Source organism: Phacochoerus africanus, chromosome 4 (assembly GCF_016906955.1).
Source record: "Phacochoerus africanus isolate WHEZ1 chromosome 4, ROS_Pafr_v1, whole genome shotgun sequence".
NCBI lineage: Eukaryota > Metazoa > Chordata > Mammalia > Artiodactyla > Suidae > Phacochoerus > Phacochoerus africanus.
In genome coordinates, this window is record NC_062547.1 from 10,274,367 (window position 1) to 10,291,053 (window position 16,687).

The following is a 16,687-nucleotide window of genomic DNA, read 5'->3' on the forward strand; positions in this document are numbered from 1 at the left end:
GAGGGGCCTGGGCTCCAAGAGAGGAGAGCAAGAGGCCTAGAGATGCAATTAAACTCCTGGACAAGCCGTGGGTGAAAGGAAGGATGGATTGAGCTGTGAGCTGAGACCCCCGAGGACTCAGGAAATGGGGAAAGAGATGGGGGAAGGGGACTCAGACCGTGTAGAAGAGGAATGCAAATCCATTTATCTTGTGGAGCAACGTGTCAGATTAGGTATGTTAGCGTGGGGTTTTATGTACAGAGGATCGGTCTAATGGGGAGCCTTTTTAAAATTTTTTTATTTTAGTCACATCCTCAGCATTATGGACATTTCCCTGGGCCAGGGATTGAAATCCCAGCCGCAGCGGCAGCATCGCCAGATCCTTTAATCCACTGTGCCAGCCAGAGGACCCAAACAATGCTGCAGGGACCCGAGCTCTGCAAGTCAGATTCTTAAACCCACTGTTGCAACAGCTGGGAACTCCAAAGGGGAGCATTTTCATATTAATTTATTTATTATTATTTTTGCCATGCACATGTGGCATTCCTGTGCCACGCCAAAGCAGCACGTCTAGCTGCTGTGGTGACAACCTGGGTCTTTAACATGCTGAGCCACAGAGGAAAACTCCGCCCCCCCCCCCCCCCCACCCCCCCCATGGGGAGAATTTTAGACTCTGTTCCGGGATCAGAATCCCAGGATGAGGGAGCAGAGCGGGCTGGGATGGGAGGGGGCTGAGCTGCCAGCTGCGGAGGGGCTGAGAAGGGGGGACACCAGCAGGGGAGGGGGCCAGGAGAAGAAGGGGAGGGTCTGGGGAGAACTAGCTGAAACCTGGAATGAAATACTTGTTCTGGCGGAGGGAAGGGTGTTAGAAAATAGTGGAAAACAAGAGCAAAAAGGCAAGAAAACACCATGAAAGTTCATCCCAGAAACCTGAGAATCACGCGTTGCCCGGGACCAACTATGACGGGGACAGAAAGGTCGTGCCGGGGAGACTGGACCCGTCTATGGGGGCGACCATGGTACTCAATCAATTCAGATCAATTCTTGTCTTACTCTAGTTGTTTCCATTTATTTATTTTTATGTACTTATTCATTCATTCTTCAGTTCATCCTTTTTAGGGAGCACCTGCTGACTATGGAGTTCCAAGGTAGAGGGTCTAATTGTGAGTGACAAGCTGCCTGGCCGGCATACAGGCCACAGCAATGCAAGATCCGGAGCTGCATCTGAACCTATGCCAACAGCTCAGGGCAAGCTGGGGGGTTAACCACTGATCCAGGCCAGCCAGAGATGAACCCGCAGGGCCTCATGGATACTAGTTGGGTTCTTTAACCGCTGAGCCCAAAGTCGGAACGCCATAGCTGGTTCCTTGAAAAAGTTCATCCCGGAGTTTCCGTCGCAGCGAGTGGTTAACAAATCACTAGGTGGAACCATGAAGTTGCGGGTTCGATCCTGGCTGCTCAGTGGGTTTAAGGATACTGGCGTTGCCATGAGCTGTGGTTGGTCGCTAGATGCGGGCTCGATCCGCGTGCTGTGGCTCTGCGTAGGCTGCAGGCTACAGTCCGATTAGACCCCTAGCTTGGGGGGGGGGGGGGGGGGGGAAAAAACCTCCCATATGACCGTGAAGTGCGGCATAGAAAGACAATAAAAAAAAAATAAATAAATAATAAATAAATAAAAAAAAGTATCCCGAATTTTTCCTACAGTCAAACAAATATTTAAGAGCAAAATTCCTCCAATGTGTCAGGCATGCCTTGCTGTTCAGCACTAAACGATAACCAGTTGTGCTCTGGTGGATCTGTTGTAAGCAACGTCAACACACGGAGGATAAGAACACAGCTGTGCCAGTGACCGTGGAGGAAGGGAGGGCCGGGCTCGGGAGGGTGGTAAGTAGGGCTTGACCACAGGGGAGTGGATGGTGTAAGCTGACATTGCACAATGCTAGGAGGGTTGGTGGTAGTGGGTCAAGAAAAAAAGGGAACAGTGGTGCGAGGTCTGGAGGTGTGGAAAGAGAACTTGGGAGTAGAAAATGAAGGCCAGGGTCGGTGGAGTCAGGATAGAGGGATCAAGGCGGAGGGAGACAGGAAATAAAGAGATGGGACCAGAGCATGCAGGGATGGAAGCCCCACCAGAGATTTACGTTTTATTCCAAAGCACAATCGCAGGGGGCATTTAACGAAAGGCTTTAGGCAAGGAGGGGTGTGATCAAACTTTAGGTTTCAAAAAGATTGTGGGGCTGTGGAAGGGGCAGGAGGGTATAAGTGATGCGGAGCGGACATGGGGACTTTGGTGGGAGAGACTCACCCCACTCCGTCATGGATCCTAACATCTTTTATTTGCAGTAAAACTACCAAAATGGGGAGAATGATGTGACAAGAGTTTTCCAAAGCAATCTGGTTCTGGGGCCAAAAGTCATGCCCCAAATGAAGAGGGTGGGGGGGGGGGCAACTCCCGGGAGCTCTGGCCCTGAGGGGGCCAGTGTCTCCAGCAAGGCTAGACTGGAACCGGCAGAGCAGTGCGGTGGGAAGTTTCCAACTTCCGAGTGGGAGGGGAGCACGGGACAAGATAGGTTTTCAGCAAAAGAGGAGGAAGGGATAAATCTGAGCTGAGTTCAAAGTGCAAAGTTCACTTTGTGCCAGGAGTTTCAGTGCCTTTGGAACCCAGCGTATTGGGAAACCTTGAAGAAGGACCCAGGATTGCCTGTTCCACGCTTACTTTCAGATGTTCCATTGATGCTGTTGCATCAAAAACCATTCTGAGGAGGCGACTCTCGTTATCTTCCTGGATGGCTGTCTCTAGGCAGATTGCTCACAGGAATGTCAGTCCCTCTCGCACAACCTCTGACTGGGTGAAGGAAGAATCTGTTTCTTCCAACACCAATGGGATGAAAGGGATTGACGCAGTGGGTGGAGGGCTGCCAAGGGTTCGTCTGCATCAACCAGCTAATGCAGAGCTGTACCTGGTAGGTTCTGGGTGGTAGTTAGCCCTATCTCAACTGCTCTGGCCCTCCTATGGGGCACACCGCTCTGCGGAGCCTCCCTAGGAAGGTCACATCCGTGACGCAGTCATTCTCCTGGACCTCTTTCCTTTTCTCATGATTCTTCTTGGCTTGAGTGAAAAAATAAGGAGTCTCCTCTAACCAAGAAGTCAGGTGCTCTGCCTATGAGGAGATAAGGAGCCTGCATTTTGGTCTCCAAGTGTGTTTTATATGATACTCCACCTGGACCAGCTGAAGCCGCGTTTGTCTTCCAGCTCTGTTACAAGTGGGGCTGCCGCTGTCACTGTGTTGGTGCTGTCCAAGTGGATGTGGTCATTCTGTCCCCTCCACGCCCCTCCTGGTGGTCTGGACCCACCTGATGTAAGAAGAGAACAACTGATGAAGAAAAACAACCCCACAGAGCACTTTCCAGGAGGTGATGATTTATTCTACGTTATTGGTGTGACAGGGAACAGGACCAAAGATTCCACCTCACGATCCAGAGGAAAAAAGCGATCGAATTATCTACATGGAAGCGCGGGGGATAGAACCAAGGCGGGATATTCCGGGGAGGTGGCTGGAGAGATGCAGGCTCAGGCCACGGGGAGCCAGGCCGACACGTTGTTGGCCCTGTCAAAGACGGTGTAGTACTGGCGGATGAAGACGTCACCCAGGATCAGAGCTCTCCGGAGGAGGGTGGGGGAATACCATGCCCTCGAAGCCGCTGGGTGCAGCTGTCATCGTCCGGAGGAAAGGAGAATCAGATGGGGCTGGGACACAGACCGGCAGTGCAGGTGGCCAGGGGGTGGCATCCGGGGCCATGGTCCACTGCAAGGCATGTGCAAGGACGCGCTTCCTGGCTTGTGCCGGGGGACTCGGTTCTTGCCGGCCTGGGGTCTGCCCGCATAAGCGGCCAACTGCATCAGGATTCCAGGGATTAAGGACATTATCTAGTGTTCCTGGCAAGATGCCACAACCCTGACATCAGCATCAGAGCTAAGGGGGTTAGGGAGAAATCAGCTGCTGGAAGGATTTGGGAAAGCGGCGGGTTGGTGACCACAGCCTTTTCTCATTATTCTGAGCCAGTTGTCGAGGGGCAAACCGGATCAGCTGTTAGTCCTTTTCATGCTCTAAGTCACTGGGCCCGTCACCTTGGCTGATAGTAGAATACCTGGGGAGTTGACCTCCCCGCACCCCCAACCCCCACCATGGCTCAGGCCCACCCTTCCTAATTAATCCACGTCACTGGGGGAGGGGCCTTAGGCGTCCATCCTTCTTGCTGAAACGAGTCTCCATCCGGCATTATAATCGGAGGTAGAGTTTCCTGGGGCTCATCTGACTGAAGATTTATATTTGGCAGAGACCTAGGAGCATCGTAAGCCCTGGTCCTGCGGAGAAAATGTGGTCTCCCTTTGCCCAACCCTTGTCGATGGATGTGTCAATGCCCATGAACCCAACCCCACCCAGAGCATGGGGAAGCTCCAGCTTTAGACCAGGACATGAGCTACGGAAGCTGATAAATTTGCCGCAAAAGAGGCAGGAAAAAGCCATTGTACCACACTCCTCAGTCGTTTCTGTCCCTCCCCAGAGCTTGGAATCAGGGGTTTTGAACTAGGAATCCTCTTTTCACGCCCACCCATCGCCTTTGCCTCCCCTTGCCTCGCCACGGGTTCTGCATCCAAATTCTCACTTGTGCATTTATTTGGATGTGGCCACATCGGTGTGGGAACATCTAGGTGGAAGGCCCAGGGGCCCCTTACCTGCAGGATGTAGGCACTGGGGTCAGAGGGTACTGGATACCGTTGATGGTGAAGACGATGTCAGGCGGCTGTCGATGGAGGAGCAGGCTGATCACCATGGAAAGGGCGACAGTTAGAAGAGTCTCCTTCCTCCTGCGGGGCGGACCCACCACTGGGTCTAGCACAGGGCAGTCAGGGCTGGACTCACCTGCCATCTGAGTTCTCGCTGGCTCCGATGTAAGCTCTGGATGTTGGCAATGGCATGGTGGGGCCGGTCAGCAGAGAGGTGCCCGTATCCACAATGGCCAATGGCAGCCACCGCTGCAAGCGATGCTCTCCGTACATGGTGATGCTGAGGATGAGATGCGAGTCAGGGTCGCCTGAGCCCCCAGGGGGGACCTCTGCCAGGTGGGAACCGGGTGACCCTGGATGGTCCATGTTCCCCATTCATTGGCCAGTGCCTAACATTGGCACTTTCTCCATCACATGCTCATTCCTTCTATTCACTCATGTACTCAAGTGCCTTCTTGGTCGGCATGGAGAGGCCAAAGCCAGACAAGATGGGTGCATGGTTCTGGCTGCAGGGAGCTCACACCCTAGCTGGAAAGTTATGCTCGAGGAAGAATAGGATGAGCAGGCATGTGCAGGGGAACGGAACACCCCCCTCCTCCCCCAGGGGGCTTGGAGCAACAGGGAAGGTTTCTAGGGGAAGCGGGAAGCAGACACTCAGAGGTAGGGAGAGGTGATGAGATGACGAGGACCTCACGACAGAGGGGATGGAGGGTGGGGAGTGATGGAGACGAGGGGGGGGAGCAGGGGCAGGAGTCGAGGACTGTGGGTTTTTAGCATGCCTGGGGCAGATGACAAGGTGATCAGTGGGTTTCTGTTTGCCCAGGATCTCTTGGGTTTAGTACTGAAAGCCAGGCATCCCGGGCCAATGAGAGGAATGGTCACCTAGCAGGCCAGCTGTGGAAAAAGAACAGCTGGAGGATGAGGCTGCATGGGGGACGGACAAGTCCTGAAGGCGTCTCAGCCATTTTCCCTCCACCCTAGATGAAAGTGACAGGTCCTCTAAATGCTGAGCTAGGTAGAAAGAGTGGGGGTCCCTCAATCCTTGATCTTCCAAGGATTTCTGTAGATTGTTATGCCTCCTTGCCCAGAAGGAAAGTGGCTGTCCCACCTTGTGAGAGCCCTTGGGTGGCGGGGGGGGGGGTCCTAGACAGCCTCTTCCTTCCAGGGAGGTGACCTTTCTGGGTCTTCGGGGCTCTCTGGCTCCGGCCAACTTCTGCCTTCCCTTCTGGAGCACCTTCGCGGGGTGCTGGCTGTTCCAGGGGACCTGGCGTGCTTAGCTAATGGTGAATCTGTAAAGAAATGGGATTGGGGCCCCTGCCAGAATGTTGCCATCCACAGTGCCCTCACATGTCCAAGGTAAGGTAATCTGCCAGTAACCCTCGACGAAACAGGCACCCAGTTCAGGCTTCCTGTGAAGTAAGAAGAATCGGTGCCGCCAACAAACACCACGCTGCCCGCATCGTCATTGCGTGGAACGTGGAGGGTAAGACAGGATTGGTCATTCATTCATTCATTCACTCATTCAACTGAACATTAAATTATGCACATTCTGAGAGCTATTCTCCTTTATTATTTATTTTTGGCAGCACCCTCGGTGTGCAGAAGTTCCTGGGCCTGGAATCGAACTGGAGCCACAGCAGGACAATGCTCAATCCTTAACTCCTAGCCATGGAGAGAACAGCACCCCTACCCCCCCAACAAGGAATCATCTGGTCCAAAAATTCCATAGTGCTCTGATGGGGAGGGAAAATGATCTATTGGGGCCCCAACCTGAAATATCTAAGTGCCCATAAAGGGAGATTATGTTTAGGAGTGACTTGAATATTCAGTGGCCAAAGAGGAAAAAAAAAAAGGAGAAAAGGGCCTTTCAGTTGTAAACTACAGGGAGGGTCCTTGTTACTGGAATATTCATTGTCTAAATATCTCTGTAGTTTCAGGGTAGAAGGGAAGAAGTGGAAATGACGATAAGAAATGAATCACAAAGAGTGGTCACGCACCGGACGGTGACATCACTCACCTAACCACACCCCTTCCCTGTCAAACCTTGACAGGTCCCTGGGTCAAGCGGGGTTATAGGGACAGGTAATAACCTAAAGATAAAATGAGCAGGACAAATGGCTTCAAAAGACAAAGGATGTGAGTGTCGAGGAACGTTGATGACACGCCTTGGTTATTCTGCATTAACACCTTATTTAACAAAAACCAACACTTGATTTATTCTTTTTTTTTGTCTTTTTCTTTTCTGGGCCGCTCTGGCATATGGAGGTTCCCAGGCTAGGGGTCAATTGAGCTGTAGCCACCGGCCAGCCAGCCACAGCCACTGCGGGCTCAGCCGCATCTGCGACCACCCACACAGGTCACGGCAAACGAGACCTTAACCCACTGAGCAAGGCCAGGGATCGAACCCCAACCTCATGGTTCCTAGTCAGATTTGTAACCACTGGCCACACGGGAACTCCAGACATTGACCTTTCTAAGCCTCTGCCAGCCAGATTTCTCTGCCCACGCCCGGCCCTTGACAGTGGCCTGTAGACCAGGAGACCCCACTGCGCCCAACTTACGAGCTAAGGTAGACGGAAGAAGAGGTCTTGGGAAACCAGGCCTCGGTCCACAGGTTGTCAAAGACAGGGGTGGCCCCGGAGGCGGAGATGTGGGGTTAGGCCAGACCCAGGATGCCGTCGAAGGGGGCGTAGTACAGGAGGAGCCAGGCTCTGTCTCGCTCAGGCCAAGATCTGGTTGGTGTCGTGATGCCTCCGGAACCGGGGTGGGGGGGGCGGGGGTCCAAGATGTTCAGGATCAGTGTGTTGGCTGAACTTCGGGGGTGTCAGCCCTGGCCCAGGGGCATCTGGTTCATTTTGTGTAGGGCTTGGCTTCCAGGCATCAGGCGACGGAAGGAGGGGAGAGGGATTATCTCTGAGAATGCTCGTGATCCACTGGAAGGACAAAATCGAGGCTGAGCTCCAGATGGGCCCACCATCTGCGACGTGGTGTGAGAATTGCTGCAAGAACAGATGGTCACCGTTTGTGTTTTTGTTCTGAGGATCAGATGCATAGTGGGAAACCCCAGGCGAATCAGAGCCCTTGAGCCCCCACTGTGTCCGGGTGGGGAGGTGCGGGTGGAACTTTTGGTGCGTCGGGTTGGGGAGGGGGAAGAAGAAGAGGTGCTCGCCCCTCCCATAGTATTCAGCTTGGGTGGTTGTGGCTCCAGGCACCCGGCCCCTTGCTCTGCTGTCCCCATCTAGAAATGCTGTGACATCCCTGCACTTTCCTCATGTCCCAGTCAGGTTACTTTATTGGTCACTGAGACCGTATTGCTTAGATGAGCTTGTTTTGGGCGATGCACACTGGCTTCCAAGGTCCCCAGAAAGCTGTTCCCAGGGCTGGAGGATGAGGGTGGTTCACCAGCAGGTGCTCACCTGGACGGTGTCGTATCCAAGGATGCCTGTCATGCTCCCGGGCATAGGTGATGGACAGCTCCTGGCTGGTGGGCCTCGAAGGTGGAGGAGTCATCAGGGTGTGAACTGGTTGTGGTCGGCTGAGGGGCAAGAAGAGTGACATGATTAAAACTCCCAAAGCTGAGCGAGCATCCTGTGCTGGGGGCATCTCCCAGGGTGGGTGCCCGTTCTGGGTGGGGCTTTGGAGGAGAAAGTGAATTTTCCCCAGACTTTGGAGCTCAGACCTTCCTAGTCCATTCTGATGGTTGGACCAAATGGACCTTTCCAATGATGGAAGGTCCTCCCAGAGGACCACCCCCCCACGAGGCTAAGGCTGGCTGGGACGGGTCCGGGGCTTGCCCAGGTCACGTGCATTTCACCTCTCTGCCGCCGACTACGAACTGCCGGGACCACTGTGGGACTCACTCCTTGACCCTCCGAGGGCACCTGAGCCCAGTCCTTGACCCCCTCCCCCAAGGCATCTGAGCCCAGTGCCGGGCACATAGTAGGTGCTCAGTAAACTGCCTGTGAGGAATCCCTGAGTGACTCTGGCAGGTTGGAATCGGACCTATTTGAGGCTGCTGAATGTTCAGGGCTCCTGGTGAGGCGGGGGTGAGGGCATACAGCAGGCGAGACTAGAAGCGTAGTAGACAGAGGGCCCCACAGTTGGAGGAGCCGGTGTCAAAGATGACGGTGATGAGTCTGAGCGGGGGGGGTCCGATGCCGATGGTGCCGAAGTATCTGTTGCGGGGGTGGGGATGGCACGGCTCACGGACTGGGGACTCCCCTGCCTGGCCTCCCCGGGGACTGTCTCTGGGTACATCTCTTTAATCCCCTCCCATCTTCCCCTTACTAGCCTCCTCGCCTTTTCCTCTCTATCCAATGCATCCATCCTTCAAGGCTGAGCCTGGTCTCCCCTCCTCCTGTGAAGTCTTCCATGATTGCTGCCTTTGTCCACCCCTGACCGTTCGTCGCTAAGCCTCATTCAACACCTAATAACAACCTGCCGTTCCTCCCCTCTTCAGCTATGCCTTGCATTGTCTCAGGCTTGGTCCTAGAGAACGTGCACTCTTGCCCAGGGCTGGAAACCTTATGGCGTCCAGCAGAGGAAAGGTAGGCACTTTCTCATTAAATTGTTTTTTTTTTTTCTTTTTCTTTTTTTTAGGGCCACACTTGCGGCATGTGGAAGTTCCCAGGCTAGGGGTCCAATCAGAGCTTCAGCTGCCAGCCTACACACAGCCACGCAATGCCAGAGATGAGCTGAGTCGTGACCAACACGCAGCTCACATGGCAGTGCGGATCCTTAACCCACTGAGCGAGGCCAGGGATGGAACCCGTCCTCATGGATGTAGGGTTGTAACTGCTGGAGACCATGGGAACTCCCAAGATTTTTAACCCTTAGTGGCAGCATTTCTCCCTTGCCAGCTCTGTTCCCCCACGCCGATATGGTTATTCTTGATGACAAGCCCTTTCCATCCACAGGGCCTGTGCACTTGTATTCCTTGTGCTAGGAAAGGGTTTATTCTAGATATTCCTCAGCTGGCCTTCTTAATCCATCCTCAGAAGCTCTAGTCAAATGTCACCTCCCCTAAGAGGTCTTCCCAGACCCTTTACTACACCTGCTCCCGCCCCATTCTTCTTCTTCCGTTTACCCGAATTAATTAATTTTTCTTTGTGGCACTTGTCATTGCCTGGAATGATCGTCCATACTTATTGACTGTCTCTTATTTGTTGCCCTTCTAGAATACAAGTTCCAGGATCTGCTTAGTCACCACTGTCACCCCAGCTCCTGGCAGAAAGCCTCTGGTGCATGGGTGGTATCGTAAATATTTGTTAAGTGAGCAAATGGGCTAATTTGCCAAGCTTTACAGGGGGGCCCTGTACTAAGCACTCAAAAAAAAAAAAAAAAAAAAAAAAAAAAAACCCAAAAAACAAAGAAAAAAACAAAAACCCCACAAAAAACAAAAACTACATTATTGCATGAATTACTCGATCCTTCTGATTATTCATGGTTCTGTTTCAGAAGATGAAGCCGAGGCTCACTCAGATAATTTAAATGACTGGCCCCAAAGGATTAGCGCTGTAGATTTGCTCCAGGCCTGGCAGGTTCATAGGCTAAAGCTCTAAGCCAGGCAAACCTGGCTTCTATCTTGGCTTTCACACAGGGGAACACAAGAGCTACTGAGGCTGAGGCTGGTGACAGTGAAGGTGACACACCGAGTGTGTGGCAGGTGGTAGGGCAGGGTGTGGGGTCCCACATAGAAGAGTCAGAGTGATCTTCTCTGAAACCGCAGTCGGCCTTGTCAACCCCTCTAGTTAGGCAAATGAGAAAGCAATTAGGATGCAGACTCTTATCCCGACTCTGGCCAGGCTTTACACTGCCACCGCCGGGGCCTTGCTTTGAAAATGAACACCAATTTCTTTGCTCAAAGGCCCTCTGCTCCCTGCAGTTACAGGGCTGGAACAAGCTTGTCCTGTCTCTGGGGACCCTCACCTGTCCTCTTGGAACCCCTACTCTTCCTCACTGCCCGAGGGGAGGCGTTTCTGACCTACCAACCTGCTACACACTCAGTGTGTCACCTTCACGATCAACCAGTCTCAGACTGGTTGTACTTGTCAGGCTTTGCGAGGCGACTGTCGCCTGTCTACTACCAGGCATATGAACTCCCTCAGGGCATCACTGCTGCTTCCCTGGGCCCGCTGTGTGATACACATGGAGGAGCTCACAGATACTGGATGAGTGAACGAGGGAATGAATGAATGAATGAGAGCAACAGGTTTGATGGAGTTTCCTGCCCTCCCTGTGCCTCTGAGATTAGGGAGCAGCTCCTGGGTTACTTGTGCATGGGGGCTCAGAGCTCTGGGATTGCCCTACCCCGACCCTGGGCCGGGGTTCCTGGGGCTACTCACACAAGGTAGTTCTCAAGGGGCTCATCGCTATCAGGGAAGCGGGCTCCTCGGGGAAGTACTGCTGCTGGGTTGTGTTTGTGGTCTTCCGGAAGTCCTTCAGCTTGCCATCTGATCAGGTTCTGCCGCAAGGATCTTCCTGACCAGCGGGACCCTGTGGAGCATTTGCCAACAGAAGGTTTGGAGGGAAGAAGAGTGATCAGGCAGGGGTCCCCTCCTGGGGTGCGGGGGGAGACCCTGGAAGGAGAAGGAAGCAGGTCCAGGAGCGGAAAGAAGAAGTTGAGAAGGGAGATGCTTGTTTGGGGCCAGGAGCACGAGGATGGGTTAGGGCGTTGTCCAAAGTGCCGGGGGGCTGGAGTTGGAGCCGGGAACCAGGCCCAGGCTAGGCTGGTAACCACTCTGCGCGTGCTGTGTCCCCAAAAGGGCAGAGCAGGGGGAGACCATGAGACAGTTTGAAGAGAGAGGACTTGTGGGAGGGAAGAAGGGAAAGGAAAGATATGGCAGAAAGAGATGTGATGCCAAAGGCAGCAAAGGGAAAAGAAAATACCCCCCCTGGAAGCGTTTGTGCGGCATGTCCCCCAGACTCCCATGAGAGGCACTCGGAGGAGCACCACCAAGCTGAGCAGCGAGTAGCCACTCATGGTTCTTCTCGGCTCCCAAGTCTCCAGAGAAGGGAAGATGGATGGAAGGTATGCAGAGGAGGCAGGAGACTGCTCCTTTTATACAGTTCGAGTCCTTGGGAATGGCCTTATCAGCCACCAAACGTCACCCTTACCATTACCCCAAACAGAAAATTTCCTGATAAGATGGTCCCTGCCTGAGCCGTGTTCTGGGGAAGTTTCCAGTTGGGTAGCTTTCCACTGTAGTCAACCTCACACGTAGGGCCACACCTGCAGCATATGGAGGTTCCCAGGCTAGGGGAAAAATCAGAGCTGTAGCGGCAGGCCTACACCACAGCCACAGCAACTCGGAATCCAAGCTGCGTCTGTGACCTACACCACAGCTCATGGCAGCACTTGACCCTTAACCCACTGAGCAAGGCCAGGGATGGAACCTGCCTCCTCATGGCAACTAGTCAGGTTTGTTACCACTGAGCCACAATGGGAACTCTGAAAATGGCCTTTTTCACCAGGTAGTGAGCTCTGCTGCTTGGGATGTATGTAAGCAGAAGCTGAGATGCCATCTGGCAGCTGGTGAAATAGATGTTCCATACAGATTATTTTATTTTACATTTTTAATTCAATGAATTTTCTTACATTTATTGTTGTACAGCCATCATCACAACCTAATTTTAGGACATTTCCATCCCAAACCCACAGCCCACCCCTCCCTCCCACACCACCTGTCATCTTTGGTAACCATAAATTTGCCAAAGTCTGCAGACTAGTTAAATGAATGAATGAATGAATGAGTTTCCACTTGGACACAAAAGGAGCCCACTTGCCTTCAGGAGCAAGGACTAAGGGGAAGGAGAACTGTCCTGGGCCCTGACAGCCCCAACTCTACCGGCCCTTGTATGGGAAAGGCATGGAGCCCTGGGTGGTCCGAGCTTTTGAGGACAATGAGGGGAGGCAGGGGTTGTACTCAGGCAGGGTGTATTCAGGCAGGGTCTGGGGAAAGAAAGGCATAGCCAGGGCCCTCAACCCCAACCACCTACCACCAGCTGGTCGGCCTTCAGAAAGGGTTCTGACACCTGCTCTGGGTGAAATGCAAGAGAAAGGCCTGGGGGAGGCCGACATTCAGACCTGGGCAGAACAGGGGTGAACTGGAAGCCGACAAGGAAAAGTTTGGAACCTGGGCGTGGGCTGGCGGAGGATGGAGATGTGAACCGGGGTATGGAAAATTCCCGAGAACTGGAGCATGACCAAGGAACTGGCTTGAAGTTCCAACAACGGGGACAAAGGGATTCGCAAAGGCCCCCTCTGCTCCTCGCAGCCTCTCGATTGTCCTCTTGGTGCCTCCTCTGAGCTGGACCTGCCCAGGGTTACAGCAGAAACCTATTGGAGACGGTGGCTTGGAGTGAACCCCTCTTGGGGACAGAGGTCAAGGTTCATTCCGCTGATAATGGGTCCCCACCAGCGGCCCTCATCTCCTTTGTTCTCCGTTATCTCTCACGTCACATTACTCCCTGGTGATCACAGCACTGGACCTGATCCTCTGTGCCTTTTCTGATCCAATCTGATTTGAGGGAGGCCCTGTTCTTTCTGGCAGTGAACTGGCTCCTGGCTTCTGACTAGTGTCTTTATCATGTTTGTTTACCATGGAGGGAGCTGGGGTGTGACCGGAGGGTATTTAATATCCTGCTGTTTCAGATGGACAAAGCCATGCTCAGAGCAGCTGGGGCACCAAGCCCTCTTGCTCAAAAGAGCTGCAGCAGCGGGAGCAGTCGGTGACCTCATGCCTCAGCCGAGGTGGGTGGTGAGGCCACAATACAAGTGGAAGGCTTTGCCCTCTTCTTACCTCACGCCACCCACCATGGCTGACTGCCTGGGCCCCCAGACACCTCATGAGGCCTTTGCTTTGTTCATCTCCTCATTCATTCATTCATTCATTTGATCTTCCAGGCAGTAAGCTCAAGAGAGATAGATCAGCTGTGCATTTTGCCCTCACTGGGTTCATATCTGAATAAGAGGACTAGGACCCATTTAAAAATCACTATAATAGGAGTTCACTTCATGGAACTCAGCAGTTAACGAGCCGGACTAGGATCCATGAGGTTGTGGGTTTGATCCCTGGCCTCGCTCAGTGGGTTAAGGATCTGGCGTTGCCGTGAGCTGTGGTGTAGGTCGCAGACGTGTCTTGGATCTGGTATGGCTGTGGCTGTGGCATAGGCCGGCAGTTGTAGCTCCAATTCAACCCCGAGCTTGGGACCTTCTATATGCCGCAGGTACGGCCCAAAAAGAAAAATAAAATTCACTATAATAAAAGACAGAAAATGATAGTAATAGTTAGCTAGAGCAGGATGCTGAAAAGAGACAAAGTGCTATGGGTCTTTTAGAAAGAGGAGCTCCCTTCCAGGGTGCACCCTGGAGGCCGTCATGGAGGAGGAGGCTTTGGCGCTATTTTAATAATATCTGGGTTGGAAGTTAAAATCCCCCAGTGGGCATCACATTTTTCACAGGGATCTGGACCTGGCACAGGCTGGACTAATGGTGGAGCAGTAAGCACCCCAGCTGACCCTCTGGAATGAGCTTTGATCCCTAGGGTAGCTGGAGAAGGGTTCTGAGCCTTAGCTGGAGGCTCTGAAGTCGTACCGCTGGTGCACAGGCAACACCTGCTGAGCATGTTATCATTTGCAGCAGGAGGTGGGCCTACGTTAAAGGGAGTGAAGCCCTAGGCCTGCCTCCTTTGGCCCCTCTGCCCCAGTCCACGGCCCCCACAGCTGGCTCAGGTAAGACTGTAGGCAGATCTCTGCCAGTGGGTCATGCAGGCAGCCATGGTGGATGGAGGGAGAGACGGAGGTGTCAGGAGGGAGGGAGGGAGGGGTCCCCGTCCCCAATTCAATACTGAGAGATGCCACTTGAGATGAAAGAGCTTGCCTTCCAGTCTTCCAGGAGGTCCATAGCTGGCCTGGGCCCTTGGGATTCTCCCAGAGAGCCATGGCCTCCCTGGCCTCTGGGCCTTGGCATATGCTGTTCCCTTTAGATGCATCTTTCGCCTCACCTGGCATAGAGGTCAGAGTCCCTGCAGCAGACAAGTGGCCACCCCGAGGTTTGATTGAAGAGACTTAGAGAGGGGCTGTGTATAGAGGGGCGGGCAAAGTGACCCCAAAGAGGGGTGCTGGGAGGCATGGGAGCCAGTGGCAGTGGGAGGGGGAGAGGAAGGGGCCAGGGAGGGAGCAGCACCACCAGAATTGCGTGTTATTTTTTTTTTTAATTTTTTTTAAAATTATTTTTTTAAGGGCTGCACCCTAGCATATGGAAGTTCCCAGGCTAGGAGTCTAATCAGAGCTACAGCTGCCAGCCTACACCACAGCCACAGCAATGCCAGATCTGAGCTGCATCTGTGACCTACACCACAGCTCACAGCATTGCAGGATCCTTTAACCCACTGAGCGAAGCCAGGGATGGAACTTGAATCCTCATGGATGCTAGTTGAGTTGTTACTGCTGACCCACAACGGGAACTCCTTTCTTAAAAAAAATTTAAAATTTATTTTATTATTTTTTAGGGTAAATTTTTTTTATTACATTTGATTTACATTGTTCTGTCAATTTCGGCTGTACAGCAAAGTAAGTTTCCTTTTTTTTTTTTTTTTTTTTGGCTGGATTCGTTGCACATGGAAGTTCCCCAGGGCCAGGGATCTAATCTGAGCCACAGCTGCAACCTACGCCCCAACTGATGCAACCCCAGATCTTTAACCCACTGTGCCACAGTGGGAACTCCAGAATCTGGGGTTCTGAAGGCAGAGGGATGCGGGGGCTGGGGCTGGGAGTAGGGTGAGTCCTGGCGTGGGTGGCTGTGCCCTCCGTATTTCCAAGCTCTGCTAAATCTTCTCGGCCCACCCTGGGGGCCTGTGGGCAGCCTCCTGGGCTCTGAGCAGGTCAGATGCCCAAGAAGGCATCTGGAGACCAATGAAGAAAAACCCTCGGTAGTTCCCAGTCCTACCTTAGGGTTTAACACCATCCCTGTCTGCTGTCCTGTGACTGCCTTGTCCAGCCAGTGCCAAGCACTTGGACCCGCTCCTCCCACAGTGTGGACTGTGACCCAGGACAGGGACAAAGTCTCACACATCCTTTCACTGCATCTCTGACCCCAGCCCGGCCCAGAGTGCAGAGAACGCCGTGTGTAAACCTCAAGAAGAGCCACTCAACAGGGGTCAGGCCTTGGCTCAGCCCCTGCCTCCGTGTTGGTGACCTTGAATGATCTTTCTCTGAGCCTCAACGTCCTTATTTATAAAACGAGGCATTAGCGTTCCCGTTGAGGCTCAGTGGGTTAAGAAACTGATTTTACTGTCTGTGAGGATGCAGGTTCAATCCCTGGCCTCACTTGGTGGGTTAAGGATCCCGTGTTGCTGCAAGCTGTGGGTAGGTTGCAGATGTGGCTCAGATCCATTGTCGCTGCGGCTGTGGTGCAGGCTGGCAGCTGCAGCTCCAATTGGACCCCTTAGCCCGGGAACTTCTGTGTGCTGCAAGTGCAGGCATAAAAAATAAAGAAACAACCAACCAGAAAAAAAAAAAAAAAAAAAGAGAGAGAGAGAGAGAGAGAGAAAACCCACCATGCTGTTCCCATTGTGGAGCAGCAGAAACGAATCTGACTGGTATCCGTGAGGATGCGGGTTTGATCCCTGGTCCCAGATGAGGCTTGGATGCAGCGTTGCTGTGGCTGTGGCTGGCAGCTGTAGCTCCGACTCACCCCTAGCCTGGGAAATTCCATATGCTGCAGGTGCGGCCCTGAAAAGCAAAAAACAAACAAGCAAAAACCCCACCAACCAAGGCATTGATACTTAAGCTGATTGGTCACTGACAGAATAAAATGGTTTCACAGAAGAATATAGGGCCCCTCTCTCTCCCTTCTGCTGTGGAAAGAAAAGAAATGTGACCTTGCTCATGGCCAAAGCACAGGAACATTATGAGAGATGA

At 53.0% G+C, this 16,687-nt stretch overlaps 1 pseudogene; it reads right to left on the minus strand.

Annotated features, from left to right (window-relative positions):
• Positions 1 to 3,547: 3,547 nt before the first annotated feature.
• On the minus strand, positions 3,548 to 13,583 carry LOC125124131 (pepsin A-like; annotated as a pseudogene).
• Positions 13,584 to 16,687: the final 3,104 nt, after the last annotated feature.